This window comes from Zootoca vivipara, chromosome 6, assembly GCF_965207765.1.
Source record: "Zootoca vivipara chromosome 6, rZooViv2.hap1.1, whole genome shotgun sequence".
Taxonomy (NCBI): Eukaryota; Metazoa; Chordata; class Lepidosauria; order Squamata; family Lacertidae; genus Zootoca; species Zootoca vivipara.
This window is the reverse complement of record NC_142589.1, coordinates 50,651,782-50,676,626: the sequence shown is the minus strand read 5'-3', so window position 1 is coordinate 50,676,626 and position 24,845 is coordinate 50,651,782. Positions and strand designations below refer to the sequence as shown.

The 24,845-nt window shown below is 46.3% G+C and overlaps 1 protein-coding gene across 1 annotated transcript in view; it reads left to right on the top strand.

The window, feature by feature from the left end:
- Positions 1 to 1,154: 1,154 nt before the first annotated feature.
- Positions 1,155 to 24,845, top strand: part of CHST8 (carbohydrate sulfotransferase 8) — a 251,442-nt gene continuing 227,751 nt past the window's right edge. Inside the window, exon 1 of the mRNA XM_088672125.1 lies at positions 1,155 to 1,874. The gene's annotated coding sequence lies outside the window, so the exon portion shown is untranslated. The remainder of the gene's footprint in view (positions 1,875 to 24,845) is intronic.

Here is a 24,845-nt window from a genome sequence, read left to right as displayed (position 1 = left end):
TCCCCCCCCCCCCGAGGGACAGATCCGGCCTTATTTGGTTTTCTAACAATAAATCAAAATTTAGTTAACCGTTAAACTGGGAGGTGGTATTGCGAGGAGAGTTATGTCTGGAATAAAGCACAGCCCATTTGCTGAGGTTTTTCTGCTCCCAGCAAAGACATATTTTTCTGCCCAGGTAACCAGAAACAAACTGCAAATCCACCTGGGATTGCCTTCCTTGGGATTTTAAAATGTTTCTTCCGTCAATGCATTCTGGGTTATTTTATTCGGAAACCGAGTGGTGAGCCAGGCAAGCAAGGCTACAAATTTTTATTTTTTTAAAGAACAGAACACAAACAAAACCAGCAACATATAAATGATACCAACTCCCATCAAAATTAATTTCCTCTGTAGGGAATTAATAATTCAGTGGTTTCATATACTGTATCACAGGGGAGATGGGGGTGGGGAATACACTACAGTATGTATGTGTACACACACACACACACACACACACACACACACACACACATTTTAAATGATTTTTTTCTTAATAAACAACCACCCCGCTTTGATCAAAGTTAATTTTCCTGGCCCATAATTCATAAAAACAGTTCAAGCCCTGTTAATATCTTTTTTCTAATAAGCAAGCCTCCCTCTTTTGATCAAAATTCATTAGATCCTGCTGTAGCCAGTGCGTTGGAGAATGTGATGCTTCACTCTAAACACTGAAATGTAGATGTATAGAATCTGCACATCATTCCGTATGTTAATCCCTCTCTCTTTCTGGATACAGGCAGATGTTTCCTTTGCACCTGCCTAGTTGAAGCCTCTTTTATAGAGAGAGAGAGAAAGTCACACGGACTCAGAGGACAAACTTTGCCTGCATATTAACTTCTCCCAGCCCCCCTCCCCGGAATTAACGCCCCTTTCTAACATCTAGTTAAGTTCTTGGCAACTTTGGGTTGAGCAAAACCTAGTTTGTTGTGCAAGCGTCTTCTTGTGTGTGCAAAACTTTAGAAGAGGAGGGGAAATGCAGCGTCTACCTCTCCCCGCCGCTCCCCGCCCCCAAGCAGGGCGCTGTCCGAGGTTCTCCCCGCAGGGAACAAGCCTGCTGCCCCGCGCGCCCTGTTTGTTCGAGGGGCGCGTTGCGCGGCGGATTTCTCCGCACCTGCTCCTCGGAGGGGCGCGGTGGCGGTCGGGCAGCGGGGTGAGGAGCGCAGACTTGCCTTCGTCAGATTTGCATGAAGAAAGCAGGCAAGGAAGTCGCTTTCCAGGCGCGGTGCAGCACCATCTTAACCATCCTAGGCCCCGGAGGACACCGAGCCGCACCCCAAAAGCAGGGGCGTGTATTTTTATTTTATTTTATTTTTTGCGGGCAGGGAGGGTCTCAGCGTCAGCCCCATCTTTTCCCTCCCTCCCTCTGGATACGGGGTGGCGGGCGGGTTTGGCAGCTTTCCTGCCATGTTGCTATGGCGGAGACAAGGAGGAGAGAGGGGAGGAGGAAGCCTCGCCTCGGTTCTGCCCTGCAGGCGGGGGGGGGGGGGAGCATCACTTCGCCGGGAGCCGCGGAGAAGGAGCAAGAGCAGCAGGAGGAGGAGACGGGGCGGGCGCAAAGGAGGAGGCGGCGGTGCCGAGGAAGGGAGGGACGGCGGGCAGCCCAACCCAGCTCGGGCTCCGCTCTGCTCCATGCGCGCCCGGGTCTCCCGCGGAGTTTCCCCACTCGCTGAGCGCCCGGAGGCCGGGCAAGGAGGAGGAGGGGGAAGGAAAGCAACGCGCTGCCCGACGGAGCCAGACCAGGTTGTTGCTGCCGCTCCGCGAAGACGTCCGGGCGCTCACCGGAGATGCGCGGTTGAGCGCGGGGCTTGCGCGAACAGCGGAGGCGCGCCGCTCAGGTCAGTGGCAGGTCCGGGTCGCGGGGCTTTGGGTGCATGGAGGCGCACGCGGACTTCGGGGCAAGTCCCGCGGAGTGTGGTGGAGCTTGGTTTCGGGAAGCGCGCAATCGGGCGGGCAGACAGACGCGCAAGCCCGATCCTCTGTCTATACGAGGTACGCCTCTCTCTCTCTCTCTCTCTCTCTCTCTCTCTCTCTCTCTCTCTCTCTCTCTCTCTCTCTCTCTCTCTCTCTCTCTCTCTCTCTCGAATAAGGCTGCGATCCGGTACCTACTTACTTGGGAGCAAGCCCTTTTAAATTCAGCAGGTTGCCTTACGAGCCCCGTGGGTTTTACTCCCGCGTAACCCACACGTAAGATCCAGCCGTGAAAGGAGAGGTAATGGGGCTCATGCTTAGGAGCGAGTCGCGCCACCTGACGCCGGGATCCCTCTGGGATTTGGTGTGTGTGGGTCGGGGGGGGGGGGAGAGCAACTCTGTACGAGCCCAGAGGCTTGATTCTTCTTTACCCTCTCCCTCTTCTTATTTTTCCCCTACCCTCAGAAAGGGGCTTCCTGGCTCGGGGGGCGGCGGGGGGGGAGGAAGAAGTTTCTGGAACCTACGCTTGAGCCTCCAGGGCTGCCCCGCGGCTCCCTCGCGCAACTTTTTTTGCTAGAAGGCAGAGCCGCGCGAAGTGCGCGCAAGGCGGTTTTTGCGCTTGCTCGTTTGTTGTGTGTGCCGGAGGGGAGGGACCTCCGAGCCGGGAGATTTGTGTTCCCCGCATGCATTTCTGTCGTAAATTCTGTGCGGGGGTGGGGGCAGGTTGCACGTGTTGAAAGGAGCTGGACGGGGCAAGGAATTTGTTTGAAAAGAAAGTTTGTAACGGGAGCTGGGAAGGTCAGAGTGCCATCTACGCATGCTCATGGACTTTGCGACCATAAATGTTGGCGGTCGCTTTATCTCGAGATGTACCGAGCCTCTAGCTCAGAAGGGTCCGATCCATGACAGCCGTGTGCACGAGTCTGTAGTGGGGAGGAGATGGTGTTCGGCAACCCGAAAATCTGTAAGATGGGGATGTTCCTTGATGTCTCCAGGAAATATTATTATCTAGGCCTTGGATGAATATTCCTATCCAGGATCTGAGGGGAAGGCTCCTGTACCTGAGTGTTTTCTCATAGGATAGAAATTCATTCCCACGGTCCCACCCCCCAAACGGAGGACGCAATGCACTCTGATGCTACCCAGTACACAAATTTTGGAGGGTTTCTTCAAAAGTGCTTATATCCAATCATCAGGATACTTGCCACCTGTATAATAATTACAGATAGCTATTTTGCTTCGTTGTGGGAAGGTTTGAAAAGATGGGGGCAAAAGTTTATTAGGAACAATTAAAATGTGACCTAGTAATGGCATTTATATATTGCGCTTTAGAATGTACAGCGACTGTGATCTTGTCATCCTTACAACAATCCTCTTAGGTAGGTCAATGTCATTAGCCCCATTCAGCAGATGAGGATGGCTTGTCCCAAGGCCACCCATTGTAGTAGTCTCTTCCCAAATTGGTGCTCTCCAGATGTTTGAAACCACAACTCCCGTCAGCCCCCAGGCAGCATTGTCCTGTGAACTGGAAGTTGCAATTCCAGGCATCTGGCGGTTGAGGAAGGTTGAACCAGTGAATTCTTGATGGAGAGTAAAGATTTGAAGCATGCGCTCTTCCTGATTCATCCCTCAACCTCTTGGCTACTTTGCATATATAGGACCTGCCAGCTAATAGCTGGATCTTAGCTGCATTTACTTAGAAGTAAAGCCAGCTGTATCCCAGCACACATGCCATCTTCATGGCTGAGCTTTTCATTCCTAGCCTGTAACCATTCGGAATAAGACATTCCATTGCAGCTGTCAGCCTTTTGAAATGCACAACATGCATCAATGCAAGGATTCAAAATATCGGGGTTCCTGTAAGATGCTTTTTTTTTTTTTGCAAAAGGGGTATGTCAGAACTTTTAAGGAGTCAGGGCACAACTGGATGGATGCTGTTTCTGCACCGGACCCAGGGAAATTTCCATAGGGCTGGCATGGGAGAACTGGGTAGCGGGAGCCTCACCTGACTTTATCCTTCCTTTTAAAGTAACTTCCCTGAATGTGTATTTGCACACTGCAGCCTCTCCTATCCTATAGGTAGATTTCCCCCCCACGAAAAATATGGGCCTAAATCAATAGACATTATTTGCAAATACATGTCCCTGAATCCCAGCTGACCTTTCTTCCCTTTCTCCCTCCAAGAAAAGTTGCTTCAGGATGGGGCAATTTAGAGCAAAGGCTTGTGGAAAGGGTTGCTCAAACCCTTTCTCCACCTCTCTGCTTTGGGTGCAAACAATGTGCTTGGTTTACATGTAGACTTGGAAAAGAGATGAGGTGGGGAAAGGGTTACAGTGTTCCCTCCTTTTGATGCCTCCACACTAGATAGATAGATAGTGTGTGTGCATTTCATAAGGAGCTGGCTTTCCATGGGCTAACTAGAGGAGAGTTCAGCAGGTTGATTTCAGGAATGTATTTCACCATTGGCAGCTCAAAGCACATAAATTGTCTCTTTTGAGAACAAAGTAGTGTAAGAATTTTTTATATGATCTGGGTACATTTATGAAAGGTATTGTGGAGCAAAATGTTCAGAGCATCCAGCCCGGGTGTACTACTGGGGCAGATGAGAGTTGCAACGTATTTATTTATTTAATTGCATCTATATCCCTCCTTTTCCTCCCGGGAAAGGGCGGCACACACAATTCTTGTCCTCCCCACTTAATCCCCACAACAACCCTGTGAGGTAGGTTAGGCTGAGTGACTAGCCCAAAGTCACCCAGTGAGCTTCATGGCTGAGTGGGGGTTTGACCCCTAGTCTCCTGGGTCCTAGTCTGACACTGTAACCACTATGCCACACTGGCCTTCAGACTAAAACAGCTGGAGGACACCAGGTTGAGGAAGGCTGTGATAGACTGAAAAGTTAGGGCATGGTGTTGGTGCAACAAGCATTGTTGGTTCAATAAATTTAGCAGCTTGGAGTATAGCTGAAATATCCCCTCCCCCCATCCCATAAAGCCCATACTTAAACAGTCTTGCTGCATTATTCGGACTCCTATCCTTGCCTTCCGCTATCTCACCATGCCATCACCCATTGAAGCCTTCACCATGAAAGATGGCTGGGCTGGCCCTATCCACAGCATTTCTTGTGAGTGGAACCTGAGTGCTTTTATTTGGGATACTCTTCTGTTTGTTTGGTGACCACATGTAGGGCAAGGATGGACAAAAAGTTAGAGCCCTACTTAATTCACTCTTCCAGAAATAATAAATACAAAACACAGCCATCCTTTGAAACTCACACTCCTCTGACCTTCACAGTGCAGTTCTGCAGCCACCCAAAATGTGCACTGTAGTGAAAAGTATGCACAAAAATGCATGGATTAGTGAAAGAATAACGTATAATGGGCAATGGATTACGGGAGGAAATCACTGCAAAAATGTGTGTGTTAGGCAAAATTACATACACCCTTCTGTTTATATTAGGAAAAATCCACACTTAAATCCTGATGAATCTTCATGAGATGATGATGATTTAATTGCAAATTGCTGCAAAATGTGGAGAACTGAATTTATGATTGGGGGAAAGAATGAAAAATGGAAAGAATCAAAACAGACAAATCCTAAAATGCTGGTGAATTTCCATGAAGGATTAAAACGAATATCACAAATAGATGCAGAAATACTGTAGGGCAAACTGAACTGAAGACAGAAAATGAGATGCCCAAATGGACATGTTTGCCTACCCCTCAGGGAAGCCTGCCTCAGCTCTATGTTCAATATGCAGAGGGGGCAGCTCAAGTGTATGGAAAAGGCTCGCCACATAAAAGGGAGCATTACTGCAGTGTTACCCTTTGTACACCAGAGCCCGCTTGCATCTGATGCATGAAGTTACATCACTTTTGTTTTTTAGGTGTGTGGGGGTTTTAGAGGCTTTTATTGATCGTGTTTATTGTAATTGGTTTTAGCATTTCTATTGTATCTGTAACTTGCTTTGACTCATTTCCATGAGTAAAGGTACACACACACAGACACACAGAGTTTTGAACAAAAAGTATTGCTGTATTGCATTAAAGAAAAAAATCCAATTGTTTACTATCAGGGTGTGCTGATTTCATCAACATGATGTTTTTCTCCCTAGAGATATCCAGGGATGGAGATGGATAGTGGGCAAACTGAGCAGATATCAAAAAACTAGGACGCCGCTTATTCCTCAAGTGTCTTGGTGGAGAGATTCTGTAATTGATACTTAGGGTTAGTTGAACATCTCCTAAGAGTTTCCTAGCCTGAGTCATGTGGAATCTGTCTCATCTATTCTCCCTAGTTGCATGTTTACATGGGCCCCTCGCATTTATGTCTCGTTTGTTCATTTTATCATGCCAATTAATTCTTCTATGTACATTTGACATCTCTCCTGTCTTTTATCCAGCGTGAACACTGCTTGTGCATGACACAGATAATAGAGCAAATGCATAGCTTTGTTGCAACCTGAGATGAGAGCTCTGCACTGATCCGGCATCAAAAACACGAGCAGTTGTGTCCAAAGGAGTGGTGCAAAATATATTTATTGGTTGTTCAAGTAATGTGGCTCTGTCTCAGACATTTCCTTCCTTTCATTCCAAAAACATCTTCGCTCAAACACTGTCAAGTTTTCTATATGTAAAAAATACCACTCTTTTTCTCTAGCAGGGGCAACCAATGGAGTCCTCTGCATATGCTGTTAGAGTACAACCAGCACTGTCAGTACAACCACATTGTCAGGGAGGATGATGGGAACTGTAGTTCAGCAGCATCAGGAGGTGGAGGCAGCGGCGTAGCTAGCCGCTCTGGTGCCCGGTGCGGCACACGCATCCAGCAGCCGGCGGCGGGGCGAGCTGCCCATAGGGGCAGGGCAAGCCAAGGCTGCGTGGAGCCTCTCCGGAGCCTCCCCCTCAGCTGTAGGGTGACTGAGGCAGTGGGCAGACACAAGCCCCGTGCTGCTTGAAAAAGCAGTGTGGAGCTTGCAGGCAGTCCGCCCGCCTCCTCCCCCTCAGTAGAGACGTGTGGCTCAGGCACATTGCAGGCCCCTTGGTGTGGCGCCCAATCATAGCTGCCAAGTTATCCCTTTTTAAAAGGGATTTTCCCTTATGCTGAATAGGCTTCCTCGCGAGAAAAGGGAAAACTTGGCAGCTATGCGCCCAATGCCCCCTGTGTCACCTAGTTACCAGTGGCATAGGAAGGGGGTGTGGGAGTTATTTTTTTTCAAAAAAAGTGTCGTGAGCCCATTTTAAAATAAAGCGCGCACACACACTTTTGCCATTTTGTCACCCCCCTCAGTAATGACACCTGGGGCAGGCCTCACCCACCGCATCCCTCCTATGCCACTGGGTGGAGGAGGCCCTTTGGCTATGCCCATGAGGCTTGGTGAGGTAGCCACCTCAGGCTGGGGGCAGCTGAGAGGGGCAGCAGAAGACTGTGCCACTTGCCACCTCCTGCCTTTGCTGCTGTTGCCGCCTATTCCTCTTCTGGCCACTGTCACCTGTTCTTCTCTGGCTTCCTTTTTTTCCTCCCTCACCACATTCAGCAAACCAGGCCTTCCTCAGGCCACTTCCAGTCACCTCAGCCAGAGGAGATGTAAAGTGGGAGGGGTGGGTGCTATTTTCTGTTTCACCTCAAGTGGCAAAACGTCCTGGTTGGCTTTTCCTGTTCTGTAGCATCTTTTTGATAGAACTCCTCTTCTTTGTGTTGTGATAGAAGGTGGTGATGGATTAGATTAAAATGTGTGGCATTTGGATTATCAGGGAAGTGATGAGTGGGATCCACAATGGGACATTGCAGTGCAACCCCCCCCCCCTTAGAAGGCACTTGCAGGCAGCCACTCTTTCCCTTGCCCCAAATTCTATTTTCCTTTCCCAACTCCCATTCTACATCCCATGGCATTCCACACTCCGTTCCTCCCATCTGCTACATGGCTACTTTTGAAGTGTACTGCTGAAAGCCAGATGGGGTCAGAGGGTTGCCATACAAAGGCTTCTCTCTGCTTTCCTTTAATCCCACCTTAAAGGCATGCCCCAATAGGAAACCTTATTTAAAGGGCAGGTATAAGTAACACAGGTCTAGCAAAGGACTTTCAATAGTGGCTGTGCTGTTTTTATTATTTGTATCTTAATAAATATGCTTTTATATTGTTTTAATTCTATTGGAGTTTAATTACTTTTGAACAATGATAAATATGGGAAATGGTGAGGCAGTTCCCAGGGGCAAGGTGAGGCCATGTGTTTTTTGAGGGGGCTGAGCCCCCTCAATATTCAGGCTCTGCCCCTGCCTCCTCGCGGCATTGTGCACACAACGTGAGGGCATTGCATGATGTCGTACGCATGACGTAATGATGTCGTACGCATGATGTAATGATGTCACATGGCATTGCACACAGCAGCACCCCATCCTCTTATGGAACCCTGCATTATGGGGTGGGTGGGATTTCAGGGGCCTTTGGATACACTTTCTCTTTTTAGTTTGCTCTGACTTCCTGTGTCAGGGTGAAAGAGACTCTTGACTAGATGCACAGAAAATTTTTGTTTAACAGTTTCCCGAACTTCTGAGAGCCAAGGCAAAGCTTTCCTGCTTTTAATAAAAAAATTGTCGGGGGTGGGTGGGACGCAGGTGGTGCAAAGGACGTGGGTGGCACTGTGGGTTAAACCACAGAGCCTAGGGCTTGCCGACCAGGAGTTCGGCGGTTCGAATCCCCACGGCAACGGGGTAGATAAACAGGTACCGCTACAGCGGGAAGGTAAACGGTGTTTCCGTGTGCTGCTCTGGTTCGCCAGAAGTGGCTTTGTCATGCTGGCCACATGACCTGGAAGCTGTACGCCGGCTCCTTCGGCCAATAACGTGAGATGAGCGCCGCAACCCCAGAGTCAGTCACAACTGGACCTAATGGTCTTGCCCTTTACCTATGGTAAGACATGCCTATTTTTATTGGAGATACATTAGTGGAAACTGAGTTCTCTGACCCCAAGCTTTCTGAAGGCAGCCCTGTATTGGGAAGTTTTTAAAAAATGTTTAATTTGTTAATATGTTTCTATATATGCTGAAATCCACCCAGAGTGGCTGGGGCAACTCAGTCAGATGGGTGGGGTAATAATAATAATAATATTGGATAGGACACTCCTATTTTCACAGGAGAAATGTTGGAAGGTATGCTAAGGGCAGGTACTCAACCAGCTGGGTCTTTGCAACAGGAGCAACTGAATGATTCAACTACAAAGATTTTAGCAGGGTTGCCTGCTCTGGGAGAAGGCTGGCTGGAAGTAATCCAGGCCAAAATTGGGACTTTGTTCAGAGAGGCAGTGTGCCAGTTTGGGTGTGCGTGTGGTGCTCTGGGCTCGCGGGACCATTTAATTATTTAATCTCTTGATTTCTCATGGCACGCCGGCCATTCTCTCATGCCACGCTAGAGTATGCACTCGCTAGCACGCAGCCGGGGGAATCACTGACCTAAGCAAAGCTCTCCTAAATTAGAACAGTCCTGGCCAAATCCTTGTTATTTATTGGTGGCGCTGCCATTTGATGAAAGGATCTCATTTTGTTCGACAACCACCTTCTCATCAATTCCCTTCATGTCTGTGGGATTTGCTCTTTATTCCAGGAGAAGGCCTTGAAAAGCTCTCTGTGCTGGAGAATAAGCTCTTTGGAATTCATGGGTTTCCAAATTAAACTTTGGCTGACACCTGCTACCTCGCCCAGGAGAGGAGAATGTCACTGTGAGCGTGAGACAGACTGGGTCTCTCTTGCATAGCAAAGTGCTTTTTTTTTAATAAAAAAGGTAATTATTCAAAGCAGAATACATACAGTAAATGTTTGAGGCCTAGAAACCAAACACAAGATTTAACAGCTGTTTCAAGAAAGAAAGCGAGTTGGGGAATGCTTGGAAGAATTAACCTTCCTGGATGCCTTATGCAGAGATGCCTAATCAATAGTAATCCAATAAGCTAAGTAAAATCAAACTTATTACAATGTATGTATAAATGAATATTGGCAGCCTGTCCTTTGTCTTGTCTCTCCGACATGTGAAAATTTAGTTCCCACAAGCTCTGAAAGAATTTAGACAGCACCATAACATAAGGTCGAAGCTTAATTATTTACAGGTGGGCATCAATCAGTTCGTATGGATGATTTATTTATACATTGCCAGGGCCGTAAAGTGAAATGGTGAATTCTGATTTTGACTTCTTGTTGGAGCAAGGAGGGGCAAGTTCCTTGGCCTTTGGAAAGTGGTGGAAGTTATTATTATTATTGTAATTATTACTGTAATAATAATAATAATTAAAAAATTTAATTAAATATGTATACCACCGTATATCCATAGATCTCAGGGCAGTATTACAAAATAATAAAAATAAAAAGAATAAAAAACACATAATAAAAATGGAAACAAAAACAAACCAATAATATTCACACTTTAGGATCCCCATATGAGGGCATGAGGGTTGAATCTTGCCTCTGTTGCCCTCAAAGCAAATATTGAATGCAGCTTACAAGGTGGCCCACTGTTTATCCTTAGAATCCTAGGATTAAAGAGTTCAAAGGGACTCCAAGGGCCATCAAGTTCAACCCCGTGCAGTTCAGGAATCACAGTTAAAGAATCCCTGACAACTTTTGAATAAAAACCTCCAGAAAAGGAGAGTCTACCACCTTCCAAGGTAGTCCATTCCACTGTTGCACAGTTCTTACCCTCTAAAAGCTCTACCTAATGTTCAGTCAGAATTTCCTTTCTTGTATTTTGAATCCCTTTGGCTGGGTCCTATTCTTTCGCAGAAGCAGAAAACAAGCTTGCTCCTTCTTCCATGTGACAGCCCTTTAGAAATGTAAAGATGGCTGGCATATCACTAATCAGTCTTCCAGCGCCGTCTTAAGCGCCCCCGGAGCCGTGGTGCGCCAGATCCCTCCGGCGCCCACCGGATCCTTCCGGCGCCCGCCGGGTCCCTCCGGCGCCCTCCCGCCCCGTTCCGGCACCCTCCCACCCCGTTTCCCAGCGCAGCGGGCGGGTGGGTGCCGCGCTCAGCGCGGGTACAACAGGCGCTGCTGCGCAGCAGGCGGGCGGGCAGGCGCAGCTGCGCGGAGGACCGGTCGGCCAGCGGGTGGGCACAGCTCGCGGCGCCCTCCTGGCGGGCCGGCGCCATGGTGCCCTGCACCACCCAGCCTGCACGTAGGGCCGGCTCTGCAGTCTTCTCTTCTGTGGGCTAAACATACCCACCTCCCTCAACCGTTCCTCATTAGGCTTAGTTTCCAGACTCTTGATCACCTTGGCCTCAGGGTGGTTTAACAAACAATTTCCAGAGTGGTTTAATAATCACTCCCTCTTCCAAGAGAAATCTGGGAATTGCAATTGACGAAGCTCCCAGAAACCCCCCCCCCCCTAAACTCACAACTCACACATTATTTTAGGTTTGGGTTTTGGGCATTGTTTTGGCCACAACTTTATTTAAAATACAATTTTATTCTGAGTGTTGGCTTAGACTTTGGTTAATCCATCTGTCCTCTCTAAGGGACAGGACCATTTCCATCTGACCCACGTTGGGTTAGGACCATTCCATCTGCCCCGCTTGGGTCAGGACAAATTCCATCTGACCCATTTGGGACAGGACCATCCCATCTGACCCCTTTTGGGTCAGGACCAGCTCCGACTTACCTATGGGTAGGTAAGTCAAGTAAACACCCCAAGGGAGTGGAGGTACTGTTCAACAGACACTCTCTGCTCGACCCCGGAATGTTCCCCAAGGCTCGGCTCTGTAATGGCCCATGATCATCCCCGCCTGGCGGGTATGTGACTAGAGTCCCTAAGTCCCAGGATTCCTTTAATGGAATACTTCTATGAGGAGCAAAATAGGGGGGGTAGGCAATTTAAAGCCAGGCCCCTCCTATAACCAATTTATTAACCAAAGCCTAACGGCCAACCTAACAAGTTGTGACGATTTGCTAAGCAGTAGGCAAAAACCAAATGGCAACAGCCAATCAGCCAAGTGGCAAAATTCCTACTGAGCCCCTGAATACAGGCGACCCCTGGAAAGGCAAAGCAATGTCAGGCTAAGGCCTATAGAAAGCGGTGGGCGGGCAGGAGATTCAAAGGCTATTCGAGAGTGGGCTAGAAACGAAAGTAACTGGGTTTAAGTAAGGTCAGCCTGTCAATCAAATACATCTACACGCCCCCATGACTCAGCCTGAACTACAGCCCACCCCCTCCCAGATGTCTTTAAGCTCTTCCGCAATCCCCATTACTCTCTATGGAGGGTAATGGGCTCTCTGTGAAGAGAATAGGGGATCTCCTAATAACTCTCAGCATCTTTAACAAACTACAGTTTTGGAGAAGTGATGACTGTTAAAGTGGAAATATAGTGCTTTAAGCACATGGTGCAGATGTGACCCAAGTTGGGGAAAGCTAGATGACATGAGGAAGAGGAGATCCAGGGGTGCTCTGTTGTTGTAGCCCCACATTTGCCAGAATGTGTTCAACCCATATAATCAGATTCAGAATATACCTAAACAGGAGCAGTGCAGTGTTTAAAACCGTATGCAACTCCTTTCAGAAATGCAAGAAGCTGCTCCGTAAAGAACATGAGAACATTGCTGGGATTTTCTTTGTCAAGAGGTGAAGACACAGTCAGCCTTTTCCATCTCACAATTAACACCCCCAAATCAATGGCTAGCCTGCTTTTTATGCTTGCCTTGGTTGTAAGCAGGAAGGCTCTGTAAAAAACCTTCGTAGCTGTCTGGTGAGACAACAGCATTGAATAACCTGGCTCGGCCTTAGTGGTTTCTGGGCAGAAAAAGGCACAGAACTGTCTGTCTTTTGTGCAGGGAAGGCTAATTTGGCCAGGCCTGAAGCTGCTGGATCCCACCACAATTTGTTGATTACCTGGGTGCAAGGGTGCCCCCATGAGATAATCTTTAGTTTTTGCTTTGGGGTCATAATCAGTCATTTGAATGAGGTTAACATAGAAAACTGCCTGATACCCAGTCGGAACATTGGCCTAATAATAATAATTAATAATAATAATAATAATAATAATAATAATAATAATAATAATAATAATTTATTAATACCCCGCCCATCTGGCTGGGTTTCCCCAGCCACTCTGGGCGGCTTCCAACAGAAGTATTAAAATACAATAATTTATTGAACATTAAAAGCTTCCCTAAACAGGGCTGCCTTCAGATGTCCTCTAAAAGTCTGGTAGTTGTTTTTCTCTTTGACATCTGGTGGGAGGGCGTTCCACAGGGCGGGTGCCACTACCGAGAAGGCCCTCTGCCTGGTTCCCTGTAACTTGGCTTCTCGCAGTGAGGGAACTGCCAGAAGGCCCTCAGTGCTGGACCTCAGTGTCTGGGCAGAACAATGGGGGTGGAGACGCTGCTTCAGGTATACTGAACCAAGGCCGTTTAGGGCTTTAAAGGTCAGCACCAACACTTTGAATTGTGCTCGGAAACGTACTGGGAGCCAATGTAGGTCTTCTTACATAGTGTAAGAAGATGAGAAAAGCCCTGCTGGGTTAGGCCAATGGTGTACCTATTCCAACAACCTGCTCTCCCAGTGGCCAGTCGGATGCCTGTGGGAAACCTGCTAGCATTCTCTCCTCCTCTGGTCTCCAGCAACTGGTATTCAGAACCCCTACTGCCTCCGACTTATTCTCCTCCATGGATTTGTCCAATCCACTTTTGAAGCCACCCAAGTGGTTGGTCATCACTGCCTCCTGTGGGAGTGAGTTCCACAATCTAACTATGTGCTACGTAAAGTAGCCTTTTCTTCTATCTGTCCCGAATCTTCCAACGTTCAGCTTCATTGGATGTCCACGAGTTCTAGCACACCGACTGGAAAAGGCTGCCCAGGATTGCAGATGGAGATATGCCCAGCCCTAAATGGAGGGGCTGTAAATTGAACCCAAGACCTTCTACACACAAAGCAGGTGCTCTGTCCCTGAGCTGCAGTCCTTCAAACTAAAAACATGTAAGATTCCAGGCCTCATGGATCTGAATAAAGAACATGGGGAGGTGTCTTATACTATGTCACAGCATTGGGGTTCCTCTAGTTTGGTCTTGTCTATCCTGGCTGGAGGCATCTCTCCAGAATTTCAAGCAGGGAGACTGTTCCAGCCCTACTGGCGATTGAACTTGGAACCTTTTGCATGCAAAGTGGGTGCTCTTCCATTGAACTACAACCCGTTTGCTCTTAACATGGAATATAATACATCAAAAGACATTTCCTCCAGTGAACACTATGTGAATATTGACTTTCCTTTAATCCCATTAAGCTCCATTGTTTGTCCTTGCTGCTGCTGATACTTGGGTGTGATTTCACCCCTGGCTACTCCTCCATCCTTTCTTCCTGGTTTCCTTTGCACATTTACCCGGGAGGAAGCCCCATTAAGCTCAGTGGGACGACCCTCTGATTCACCTTGTGTAGGCTTGCCTTTGGTGGTCACAGGTGTGATCCTAACCAGTCAGGGACCACACAGTAAATGGGGTGGCACCACAATGCTATATATCCAATCAGATTTGGCTCTGTGATGATGTCATTGAGGACAAGTGAGAGTGAGCAACAGAGCAAGTGAGAGAAAAGCAAATGAATGGATTTTTTTTTTTTACAAGGCAGTGGAAAAATCATTTTAAAAGAGGGGGGTTGTTTTGGCAGCCCCCAAAATGTTCAGAAACATCTTCCCTGCCTTCAAACCTTCTGAGGGTGTGATGGGAAGATCTCAAGAGCCACTTCCCCCAAAACATTTTCTTTTAGGAGTGTCACTGGGTGTAATTACAGCGCAGGATTCACCCAACTATCCTCAGTCAATTCGAAATGTGAGCTGCATCTTATTTATTTCCTTGAGCTCCAGAAATGTCAAGATTAAATTAGCTGTGGAGGAGAATGAAATGTGAAGAAAAACCAGGGCAGGAAAGAGGGGGGGATGCCAAAGAGGGAAGCTAGGAAGAGGATCTACAAAGAGAAATGCAGCACAAGGCACTTGGCTCATTTTTACGGCATCATAAAGCTGGGAGCGATCCCGGGTGTCGTTTCGTCCAACCCCTGCTCATTTCAGGAATGCCGTACATGTCATCATCTCAGGGATGGCCAACATTGCTATTCAGTATATTGTCCTCCAGATTGATAGTCCAGGGACTCCTAGGACCATATTGCAGCAGGTTGTCAAGCTTTAGAATAATCTAGCAGAGGCATCCCCAAACTTGACCCTCCAGCTGTTTTGGGACTACAATTCCCATCATCCCTGACCACTGGTCCTGTTAGCTAGGGATGATGGGAGTTGTTGTCCCAAAACAGCTGGAGGGCCGAGTTTGGGGGTGCCTGATTCTAGCACCACCCAAGAGAAATGGCTTCATGGGTCCTTGTTGAGCCATTATTTTGTTTAGAAAACTTTTTTTAAAAAACCAACCCATACCCTGCCTGTCACGTCATATATGGCATCAGGTGTGGTAAAGCCGAGGTGTGGACAGAACACGTTTTGCAGGCCCCACTGATCAGCTGGTGTTGCCTGCAAAGTCCCTTGCATAGTCCCACCTGGTGATTGATAGGTGGACAACCTGCAAGGGGGTACGAAGATAAGGATATGGCGCATCTGCCCAACCCAGATCTGAATCCATGCACCATAGCTGCCAAGTCTCCCGTTTTCCCTGGGAAATCCCCGTTTTTCCAGCTGTTCCTAGCTGAAAAAACGTGGTTTTTTTTGTTTTTTCCTGGTTTATTCTGGCGCGGCAGCCATTTTGGAACTGGGCGGAGCATGCTCAGAAGCGACTTTTGATGCTGCTCTGCTCAGTTCCAAAATGGCTGCAGTGCGACTTCTGGCATGGCGGCCATTTTGGAACTGGGCAAAGCAGCATCAAAAGTCACTTCTGAGCATGCTCCGCCCAGTTCCAAAATGGCGGCAGTGCTACTTCCGGTCTGCTATTTCCAGCCCGGTCTTATTTCTCTGACAGCAACTTGGCAGGTATGCCATGCACATGTATGAATTTTACACAGATAAACTGTATTTTATGGAGCTATCTATAGACTCGGGGCAGATGCCCCCGCTCACATTACTTGTCAAGCCCCCCCCCATTGCCAGCCACCACACTCTTCCTTTACACCCCACCTAACACTTCATCCCCTCACAAATCCTTCAATCCCCCATTTCCTCACAGCTCCTTCAGCCCTCCTGATATTCTCACGTGTGCTCTGTGTCTCTCCATCCCTGCTTTATTCAAACATCTGCTATTGTTTAAAACCGCCATTTAAAAACCTTCTTTCTCTTGTGCTCCCATTCAGGACTTCATGCAAACCGAGGGTTGTGACGTGACACTACAAATCCTCCAATGGGGGCTGTGCAATGACAGCCATCCATTTTTACGTACATAGGAATAAAAGCTTTGGGGATGGACAGAGGTGGCACTGGGACAAAAGAGTGACCAGGTAGCTCCAGATCACAAAGGAAGTGGGTGGGCAGGATGCCATGCCATCAGATGAAGATGCAGAAGCCAGGGGCAGCTTACGGAGCCAGAATCGCGACAGCAAACTCTGCATGGCTTCTGTCTGCATGTGGGACGCTCAGACCTTTGTAGGCTGATGCAGCAAGCCTGCCCCTACCTTAGTAGTGGCAGAGCAATAACATTATGGTATACAGGTGAAACTCAGAAAATTAGAATATTGTTGAAAAGTGCATTTATTTCAGTAATGCAACTTAAAAGGTGAAACCAATATATGAGATAGATGCATGAAATACAAAGCAAGATATGTCAAGCCTCTATTTGTTGTAATTGTAATTATTTGTCAAATAAAAAAATTCCTTCAGTAGCACCTTAAAGACCAACTAAGTTTTTATTTTGGTATAAGCTTTCGTGTGCATTTTACTTCGACCCAGACCAACACGGCTACCTACCTGTAACCGTAATTATTTGTCGTTAGGCGGGTCAATTATAAATGGAATGTAATTCATGAATTGTAATTGTTGTTTTATTACTGTGGAATTTCCAAAAGAAAGCATTTGCAAAAATCAAAATCAAAAGAAAAAATAATAAGTTGCATTACAGTTCTGAAATAAATGCACTTTTCGACGATATTCTAATTTTCCGAGTTTCATCTGTAGTTTTCACCTGTAAAGGGTGCCTCAGAAATGCATTTGCAAGTCCATATTTTGAGATAAAATATGTTTGGAACTGCACATTTTTAGCAGAAATGTGTTTTAAAATACAAAGTCTGATGCATATTCCAAAGGATTTTATTTTATTTTATTTTTTAAAAAACCCAAAACCCAAAGATTAATGTGGAAATGGGATGGAACAGATTTATGAAAATTTGTCCATCTCTGGTTCTAAGGAATGTACAAGAGCAAAGCTCAACACAAGAAGTCTTACTCAGCGCTGCATGGAGAAGGACTTCCTTTACTCTGACCTGAACCTTTCAGCATTCAGCCTCATTGGATAGTTCCCAAGTTCTAGCATTATGAGAGAGGGAGAAAAACATCCCTCTGTCCGTTTTCTCCATGCCATGCACAATCTTAAAAAATTACATCACCTTTTACCTTTTCTCTAAACCAAAAGGTCCCAAACACTGCAGCATTTCTTCATGGGGGAGTTGCTCCCCCCCCCACCATCAATCATTTTCATTGCTCTTCTCTGATCCTTTTCCAATACAGTACTACAATATGCTCTACCACAGAGCTACGTCCCTTCTCCAAAACGTACAGAGGGGTGCCCTGTCCTGTTTCACCACCTGAGGTGAAATGGGAAGCTGGCACCAGCCTGGTGGAATGCTCTGTCACAAGAGACCAGGGCCCTGTGGGATTTGACATCTTTTGTTCCACCAGGCCTTTGGTCCGGGCCCAGGCTGACCCCCTTCTTTCCATGAAACCCTGTGTGTAAGTGGCCCTTCTATCAGCCCATACGGGACCAGCACGGGTGACCAGGCCTGCAAATGTTTAATATTCCTACCTTCATGGCTGTGATTTGTGGGTTGGCCACTTAATTTTACAGTGGAACCTTGGTTTATGAACACCTCGGTTTACGAATTTTCGGTTTACGAACACCGCGGACCCATCTGGAACAGATTAATTCACTTTCCATTACTTTCAATGGGAAAGTTCGCTTCAGTTTATGAACGCTTCAGTTTATGAACAGACTTCCGGAACCAATTGTGTTCATAAACCGAGGTACCCTGTATTTTGATTTTACTGTGATTTTGAGCTGTGTTTTAATCAATTGTTTGATTTTGTGTTTTTAATGTATTATATATTTGGTGTTAGCCGCCCTGAGCCTGGCCTTGGCTGGGGAGGGCGGGGTATAAATACTTATCATCATCATCATCATTGTTATTATTATTATTATTTATTAAGCTGCCACCACATATTGCATGCTGTACATCAACAGCCCCTCTTGTGCCCCCACCAAAGCCTTGCTTACTGGAGTCACACAACTGAAGCTTCTGGATTACAGTGAGTTCTTGCAAGAGCCCCATAAGATCATGAGAGCCCTGTAGGATTCTTTGGAGGCTTCTCAGCAATTTTCCGTGTCTCCTGCCTCATGGACAGGACGGCCCTGCGCCTCCTCCATCCTGCAATGAACAAAGGGCATGTCCCCCCCTTTTTGTCCTGTTCAGCTAGTGACAAGGCGCTGTTCAAAGCGGGCATCAGGCAAACCAAGGCTCAAGATGGCAGCTTCTGCGGATTAGTCATGGCCCAAACAGAGGATTTCACACCTCCTGCCGAACAGGCGTTAAGGGATGAAACACCACCAAGTGATTAGTGCTGTTCTAATTGAGTGGAATAATAAATGTGTGAGCATTAGTCACCGGCAGGAACTGGCATTTCTCTCTGCCTTCAGATGAGCAGAGACACATACACAGAGAAGTATATTCCAGTCAAGCTGATGTATCCAGCATCAGCAAAGGTTTGGGCAAGGGGAGCCCACTGAGAGGGAATGTGTAAGGTTGCACTGTGGGTCTGCTGCAGGATTTGGCTCCTGAGGTGAAGATAACTCTGGCTATGTACTTTAGGGCAGCAATTCCCAACCTGCTCCCTCCAGTTGTTTTGGACTACAGTTCCCACCAGCCACCGGGCAGCACAGCCATGCTTAACACGAGAAAGCCCAAATCGTAGTTGGGGTTAAAGACACATATAAACCGCAATCCAAGTGTCCCCACCGGTTGATGGTCAGTGGAAGGGAGGAAGAACATCAGGGTGAGAAGGCTTCCTGCCATCATTCTGTGGGGTGGGGAGACCATAGCTCAGTGGCAGAGCATCTGTTTTGCATGCAGAAGGTCCCAGGTTCAATCCCCGGCATCTCCAGGTAGAGCTGGGAAACTCCTGTCTGAAACCCCAGAGAGCTGCTGCTGGTTAGTGTAGACCAGGGGTTCCCAACAAAATTTTCTCGAGGACCCCTCATCGAGCCGCTATTGTGACAAGGACCCCCATTAATTTCTAATCCTAAAATTAAAAAGTGAGAGCCAAATTAAGTCTTTTTATATTTTATATTTATACGTTTTTTACAGTTACAACAGAGTACTCCATCAGTATACAGTTAGTTTTAATTTTCAGTTCTTAATGAGATGAGTTAAATCTGTCCTTTGAGTCCATTATTTCTGAAATATTAGGTTCCAAACTTGAAACTTTCACTCTGAAATCCGACCACATGTCGAGCCGATTCCTATATTTGTTTTTCATGAAACACATGGAAGAAAATGCTTGCTCACACCGATATGTGGTTGCAAATGGAAGGATCTTTTTCATTGCCTTATCTCCAAGTTTCTTGTAGTCCTTGCGGCATACAGCAGAACTACTGCCTCTATCTAATTCTAGTTTTGCGCTAGACTCTGCTCATGCAGGAAGCGGCCAAAACAAAAAATCTGTTATCATATGAAATACATTTAATATATTTTTTTATTCTAATAGGATCTTGAGGACCCCTCTGGCATAGCTCGCGGACCCCTGGGGGTCCCCGGACCACCTGTTGGGAACCACTGGTGTAGACTGTAGACAATTCTGAGCTAGATGGACCAAGAATCTGACTCAGTAGGAGGCAGCTTCCTATGTTCCCCAGTAGGAACTGGGCCATCTTCAGGAAGTTGGTATCGTATTATGGGTTGTATATATACACACATTTATTACAAATTTCATTTTATTTATATTGAAAGCCACTTGGGGGGGTATTTTTGAAGGTTATTGTACAAAAAGGAAAATAAGGATTTTCTGTCAGACTGCAGCAATTTCTTGGAGATTTGTCCCATCTTTCTGTACAAGTATTGCAATTGGAGCAAGACCTTTAAGCTCCAGAAATGACGGACCTTTCCTTCCTCCTGCTGGGATGGGCTTGCACTTCACTCTCCCTCCACCCGGCTCCTCCTCCCCACCACTTTTTAAGAAATTAACACATCTGATTGGATTTCTGGCAAGTCCCAAGAAAAAGCTGCCTGGGAGGCTTGTCTACATGTATATAAAAAGAAAAGCCCTGGATGGATCTGAGAACTTGGCATATTTAACAAACCTTTCAGCGTCATTTTTCAGATCAGTGATAATTTGATGCCCTGGATGGGTGCCTCAAGCCAAGCTTGTGTCAAAATGATATGAACCAGCCAGTTTTCTGACAAGGTTTATAGCCAAAAGGGCCATTAAATATGCCAAATTGATAACCGCACTACACCTTTCACAACACTTCATTTGAAATCTCAGGCCTAGTTCTCATAGAGGCTATAAAACTTGTCATAACGATACTTAATAATTCTGATCTTTGCCAGTCCCAATGCAAGTGGACCTGATCCGCCCCTTTGGGTCATTTTACTCAGAGTAGACCCATGGAATATGAATAGATCTAAGTTAGCCATGGCCATTAAGAACATAAGAAGAACCTGCTGGATCATGGGCCATCTAGTCCAGCATCCTGTTCTCGCAGTGGCCAACCAGATGCCCGTGTGGTGTAGTGGTTAAGAGCGGTAGACTCGTAATCTGGGGAACCGGGTTCGTGTCTCCACTCCTCCACATGCAGCTGCTGGGTGACCTTGGGCTAGTCGCACTTCTCTGAAGTCTCTCAGCCCCACCCACCTCACAGCGTGTCTGTTGTGGGGGAGGAAGGGAAAGGAGATTGTTAACCGCTTTGAGACTCCTTCGGGTAGTGATAAAGCGGGATATCAAATCCAAACTCTTCTCTTCATCAAGCATTTCCCAGGAACCTGTTGATTTCAATGGGTCTACTCTGTGTAGCACTAACATTGGAAACAACATTTTGGACTTGTGTGCAAACTGGCACTCGGCCGTCCCACCAAATTTTGCAGTTGTGCAAACATTGTGACACAATTCAAATGCATCAAAATGCCTTTAAAAGTAAACATTGCCGAGAAAAAGATACGTTTAGAAATGTGTCCTTGGAAAGAATATACAGTTGGGGATAAATATTTAAATGTAATTTTCTGTGTGGTTGTTGCTTTAAATGGCAGATTAATGTGGGAATGGGATGGGGGAATAAAGCGTATATGATAATACGGAGCAAGTCAAACAAACTGCAGTTCTGACACACAGCTGCATTAGAAGGAAGCAGGAAAAAGGAGTCATATCTACAAGATGCTGTTGATATAAAACTACATTCACTGACTTAGCTAAGAGATGCTAGAGGAATAATATGAAGAAGCAGAATTACAAAGGTCTGTCAAATTAGAATTATTTAATTTCCTTTACTACAAAGAAGGCACAAAGATTTCAATCATCAACAGGGCCTGTTTTTCCTTCTTCCCTGCACCCATGGGAAAACATATATTCATTATAGCATCCTTCAACATCCTGTTGCCCTCCAGCTGATTTTCAAAAGGGCAGCAGATTGGCCGAGGCTGGGCTGCTGTGGTGCAGGAGTCCTCCTGAAATGCAAACGTGAGAGAGGGGAGCATCAGATAACTGCTGCATCCCTTCTTGTCATAGGACCCCATTCACCCTCCGCCATCACTTCTGCAGCTTCTGCCTCTGGACAAAATCAATTCCTGGCCTTATGCCAACACTCAGTGCCACAGAAATCAAGGGAAAAGCCTAATGAGAGGAGGGTCTGCTGCAGCCTGCTGGGTTAGTCTACTTACAAATATATAAAGGCAGGGGGCAGGCATTGTCAAACTGGGGTTTGTGGACTATGGTCTTCATTTAGAGGGTCTGTGGATTTACAGTTAAAGATGGGTGGTGGCAAATCCATTGCATTCGGTATTCATATAGTCCCCCCCCCCCCCGGTATAATTTTTATTGAGGTAAGTAAAAGAAAGCAATACAGGTAACTTGCGTCTTGCAAAGGTCTTACAATCCAGGGATGGTACATTTAGGCAGAAATGCATATACAGCCGTGCCTTGGAAGTTGAACGGAATCTGTTCCGAAAGTCCAATTGACTTCCAAAATGTTCAGAAACCAAAGCACAGCTTCTGATTTGCTGCAGGAAGCTACTGCAGCCAATCGGAAGCCCCGGAAGCCCCATCGGACAGTCGGGTTCCAAAGAGGTTTGCAAACTGGAACACTCACTTCTGGGTTTGTGGCGTCCGGGAGCCAAAATGTTCAACTTGCAAGGCATTCAGGATCCAAGGTACGACTGTACTCAAACCACCCCACACGAGCAATCTTACCTTCTGAAGCCAGAGTGCCAAACAGGTCTAACCCACCTGCCCAGACGTTCTGTCTTGCTTATTGGGCTCTGGGAGGCTCTCATGAGATGTTGCAAGAGCATCCCAGAGCCCGTCCAAAGCCTGGTAAGCAAGGCAGAGAGTTTAAAAGCCCTTTCTGTGCCTTTCTGTGCCGGGAGAACCCTGCTTTTAAGTTCTCCGCTTTCCTTGCATTTAATTTGTGTGATTTCAACCAGCCAGCCTTGAACTGCGTAAAGCTGAAATCACACATATTAAATGAACCTATCTTGCTAGTTAACCTGTACAACAAAAATAATAGAAATACAAATACCAAAGAAAGCAGTGCAGTAATGCTTGGAAAATACCTAAATCAGGTAGGTGGAGTAGTTAAATCAGGTAGGTAGAGTAGTTAGGGAATGCAAAGATTACATTGTACCATGGAGAGGGGGGTCCTGAGTATCTGTATTTGTTGTGTATATGAAATCCATATTGATTTTAAATTTTATTTGTATTGCTTCATTTATTTTTTATCTTATGTTTTATGGAATTCAAACTTTAATGCAATACAATAGAATTTTCAAAAATACTATACAATTGCTACAACAGGCAGAAAAATCAATAAGTGGTCCAGCAAGACATTCAGTATTTTTCATGGGGTCAAGCAGATGTTTTCCTCTAAGCGAATAACACAAATATAAGCACTAAACTTGCTCTATATTCCACTACATTTCTGGAATTTGCTTTTAAATCATGTGAAAGTTTGCTATCATGTGGATATTAAGTTGGGGAAATGGAATAAACTGAGTCGAATCAAAATACCCCACTTTTTTGCTGAGGGGGGTATTGGACTTTGATGACCCTTGGGGTCCCTTCCAATTCTACAATTCTAGGATTCTATGATCCTGGACTTCATGAAATCTAGCTAGCTAGCTAGCTCAGAGACTGAAGAAGAACCTTCTTAACCCGCAAAACAGGTGTTGTTCTCTTCTTGCTGGAATGTGCTTGTGAAGACAACTGGAGATTATTTTAGAAGGCTGGAACAAAGATCACCCCCTGACTGCCACCTGCTGCCCCCTCAGGCAGGGAAGAACAGTGGGGTCTGAGCAGAACAAAAGATCAGATTTACAAATCTATGTAGCCATTTTCATTCGGTTGTAACCCCTAACACCCCAGCACGACACAGACTTTGAAAAAGAAGAGATTATTTGCTATGAGATGCCCTGAGGGCTCTTGTGAACCATGTTGGCAGGCTATTAATCCCCCAAATAGATAAATAAACATTTGCCAACAGAACACACTTTTGCAAGGGACACATAGCGTATACTGAGGAGGAGAAAAATCCCTTCTCCAGTCGAATAGATGATACATAATAGTTGCCAACCTGACAGCCACCAGTTTCTATGATGAACTGTTGTTGTTGTTTAGTCGTTTCGTCGTGTCCGACTCTTCGTGACCCCATGGACCAGAGCACGCCAGGCACTCCTGTCTTCCACTGCCTCCCACAGTTTGGTCAAACACATGTTGGTATCTTCAAGAACACTGTCTAACCATCTCGTCCTCTGTCGTCCCCTTCTCCTTGTGCCCTCCATCTTTCCCAACATCAGGGTCTTTTCCAGGGAGTCTTCTCTTCTCATGAGGTGGCCAAAGTATTGGAGCCTCAGTTTCACGATCTGTTCTTCCAGTGAGCACTCAGGGCTGATTTCCTTAAGAATGGATAGGTTTGATCTTCTTGCAGTCCATGGGACTCTCAAGAGTCTCCTCCAGCACCATAATTCAAAAGCATCAATTCTTCGGCGATCAGCCTTCTTTATGGTCCAGCTCTCGCTTCCATACATCACTACTGGGAAAACCATAGCTTTAACTATACGGACCTTTGTGGGAAGGTGATGTCTCTGCTTTTTAAGATGCTGTCTAGGTTTGTCATTGCTTTTCTCCCAAGAAGCAGTCGTCTTTTAATTTCGTGGCTGTTGTCACCATCTACAGTGATCATGGAACCCAAGAAAGTAAAATCTCTCACTGCCTCCCTTTCTTCCCCTTCTATTTTCCAGGAGGTGATGGGACCAGTGGCCATGATCTTAGTTTTTTTTATGTTGAGCTTCAGACCATATTTTGTGCTCTCCTCTTTCACCCTCATTAAAAGGTTCTTTAATTCCTCCTCACTTTCTGCCATCAAGGTTGTGTCATCTGCATATCTGAGGTTGTTGATATTTCTTCCGGCAATCTTAATTCCTGTTTGGGATTCATCCAGTCCAGCCTTTCACATGATGAATTCTGCATATAAGTTAAATAGGCAGGGAGACAACATACAGCCTTGTCATACTCCTTTCCCAATTT